Source organism: Rhinolophus ferrumequinum, chromosome 18 (assembly GCF_004115265.2).
Source record: "Rhinolophus ferrumequinum isolate MPI-CBG mRhiFer1 chromosome 18, mRhiFer1_v1.p, whole genome shotgun sequence".
NCBI lineage: Eukaryota > Metazoa > Chordata > Mammalia > Chiroptera > Rhinolophidae > Rhinolophus > Rhinolophus ferrumequinum.
In genome coordinates, this window is record NC_046301.1 from 17,993,389 (window position 1) to 17,996,768 (window position 3,380).

The 3,380-nt window shown below is 33.8% G+C and overlaps 1 pseudogene; it reads right to left on the reverse strand.

Moving 5' to 3' along the window:
• Positions 1-244: 244 nt before the first annotated feature.
• Positions 245-425, reverse strand: LOC117038575 (uncharacterized; annotated as a pseudogene).
• Between the last annotated feature and the right edge of the window lie 2,955 nt (positions 426-3,380).

A 3,380-nucleotide genomic window follows, 5' to 3' on the forward strand; every position in this document is an offset into this window, starting at 1 on the left:
AAGATAAGAAAGTCACTGAAATTGATCCCATGTAGTTTTAAATTGTAACCATTCTATCCTCTAGTGTTTTAAAATACAACCTTTTCCCACATTCCAGAACATCTGTGGTTATGTTTAAGTTCATAAGGACCTAGGACATTTTTGCAGCAATTTGAAACCTACAGCCTATATGCTTTTTGAGGAGGAGATATGGCCCCACAAGTTTAGCTTCAGAGAGGGGCCCACCCACGTGGGCAAATACTTGTAAATGTAAGTGAACAGGACAGTAAAGAAAAATCCAGATCTCTACAAAGAATTCTAGAACCCCATGGCCAGCTTCCCATCATCTATGTGAATATCAAATAGTTTCCTGAATTTGCTTTTAAACAGGAGCGGTAAGTTCTGGTTTTCTACACTTGATCTTAGCCAAAAGGCCGAGAAGCGATAAGTTCTGGTTTTCTAATTGTGAGGTATTTTGAGTATTTGGCTATCATCTCTTCCCAAATCTGGGATCTTTGTCCAGCAGATGTTTCCAGTTGTGTTAATGGTGTTGAGTTGTGCGTGGGGTATGATGATGTAGAAACCCAGAGAATAGTTTGAGACCAGGCCAAACGTTGTTGCTTACAATGGGCCAAATTTGAACTCATGCTTCCAAAGGTTCAAAGGCTAGCACATTTAGCTTCTCCTGGAAAATACAGACTCCAGAACAATAAATCATTCTCAAAAGAAAATGCCGTTATTTTTATACATCAAATCATTACTACACGAGCCTACTCTCTTTTAAAAGTGGAATGATACGTAATGTGCAACTTGCCAAAACTCAGAAAGCAAGTTCCTTTTGCAGACTGAAGAAAATATGTCCTAATGAGGCAATATCCTAAAAATATTGTCAGTGTAAAATTCACAGTTGAGAGACCTGGTAAGGCATCCAGTATCTACAGGGAAGATGAAAAAAAAACCTGAGCCAAATGGTATCATATTTCTTTTGGGGTTTTCCTCTCTCCTGGTGTGGATGGGAGCTTGAGGTTTTATCATAAAGGGATAAAATGACAAGAAATCATTTACTGGCTTGCAGTCATGGAGAAAAGGCATTCACATCTGTTTCTGGTATTCTGCTGAAGAATCTCTCCAGTTGATAATTTGGATTGGAAGCAAATTGGTTTGTTTTCATAGGTCCTTTTCTTCCAAGCTCAGATAAAACAAACCTATCCTGTGGGTCCAATGGTTTGCATTCTGAATTCTTGGTTTACATGGCACAAAATCCCTCTATTATATTGCTAACACATTATCCATCTTGAAGAGAACAAACTAGCTAAGTTTTAGCAGGATTTATATTACATAAGCTCCCATGACTGACTACATAGTGTGTGTGTGTGTGTGTGTGTGTGAGTGTGTGTGTGTGAGACATTAGAATTCTTATAGATTCCTAATGTAATTCTGTTTGTTAATTTTATATTTGCTTTAAATGATGACTTCCATTAATAATGGCTATGGCTTCTTGCTTAGAAGCCTACCCTAACATTTACTTTGCAAGACAAAAATAAGGATGCAATCAAATGATTAAAGGTGACAATAAAGACTCTTGTGATAAGGTGGGTGTCCTTTTGCTTGCTAGCTGAGGAACATGGAGAATTTTTTAAAAATGCATCCGTAATTGATGAAGAGAATACCATATATAGACAAGTTTTTAAGCTCAAGTTTTTAAAGTCAAGAAAAGGCAAACTATCAAATATATTAAAGGGGACAAATGCAAAAGTAAATAAAGAAAAAGCGAAAAAAGAATGTAAATGAATAAACACAAAACCATGCATAAACATGCTAAATATGGCTGTTTCTTAGGTTTGGTGATAGGCTGAAATGACTGGAGCCAAGCAGAAACAAACTAAGGAGATAACAGGAAGTGGTATTTTTCAAGGCATATTAGAAAAAAAGAGACGTCTGTATTATAGAAAGAGAAGGGCAATGTCTTAGATGAGCGATGCTTTAATAAGTACCTGATTAATCAGGAAAGTTATTTGTACTTGCTTTTACTTATACTAGAATTTTGCTGTTGCTTTCTGGTAAGAAAAGTATAGAATGAAAATTTTTTCCAAAATTATTACAAAATTAAGTGCAACTCTCCAATCTGTCTTTGGTTCTTTCAATTAGATTTTTAAAAAGAGATTCAATTTGGATAAATGACTATTCTTTTGAAGTAACATAATTTTAAAAATTTTACAAAAACAATTTTTGGAAGTTATAATAAGAGACTGAAAAATGTGAAATTGTTTTAGAAAAAAATGCTGTCTCTTTGTCTTTTCCCAAGACACAGCAATATAAACAAGTAGCAGATTTCCTGTATGGCCTAATGAGACATAAACACAGATAGTAAAAGAGAAATGAACACCAGAAAACATTTTTTCTTTTAATTATGAAACTGGTGACATTCATAGATCTAGAGGCATGTTGTTTGGAACAACTGGATGTTTTTAGCTAAATGCAATGTTAAACTGCCTCAGCCAGGAGCAACCTGGTATACGGACGCCATTTTGAAGTTGTTTACCATCTTGACATCAGTGTCAATTCAGTCTGCGCTTGTCCCATAACGTCTATTGTTCCTATATCATATATCTCAATGGGATACATTTTTTTTCTATTGCAGAAATTCATCTTCCATGTGAAAATAAATCACTTTTCTTTTAGATATCCTAAACTTTGGAATCTAAAAATCAAAACAGACACAAAACCAATAAAACAAAGAAAGAGAAAGAAAATTATTTTCATATAGTCTTATGGCAAAAGTCTACCTCTGGGCAGAACTAATCAATTTTATTTTTTGTAGAAGAACAAAAATAAAGATTTTTTAAAAACTGAACAAGAAAAGCCTAAATGGACAAAAGAGCTCTACCATGGTTTAAAAATCTAACATTGCTGAATTGAAATCAAAGCAATTAGTGCTTTAAACAAATTTTATAATATTTCTGCTTTTTTCCACTCTCCTAGCCCATGTGAATTATTTTATTATTTAATATGCTAAAATTTTGATTAATGAATCTGGAACCTTTAATTAACTGATTACTTTATTTATCCCTTGTCATTTCGGGGAAAGAGGCAAATCAATGACAACAAGCTGATGTCAGGAATTTATTATAATAGATAAAAAGGACAATTCAAAATATATCCTGGGCTTAATAAAATTATAGAACACAGGGCGTGGAAGTCAAAAGCAGAGCAGCCCACCTAAAACTACAGGCTTTGCAGTTGGACAAAGTTGGGTTAAAATCCCAACTCCATCATTCTATGTGGCCACTGTTTAGTTATTTAACCTTACTAATTTCTAATGAAAAATAATATAAATGTGATTTGAAATTTGCAAATCAAATCAAAATATTAAAGATGTTTTGGAAATAGAAAGGACTTTG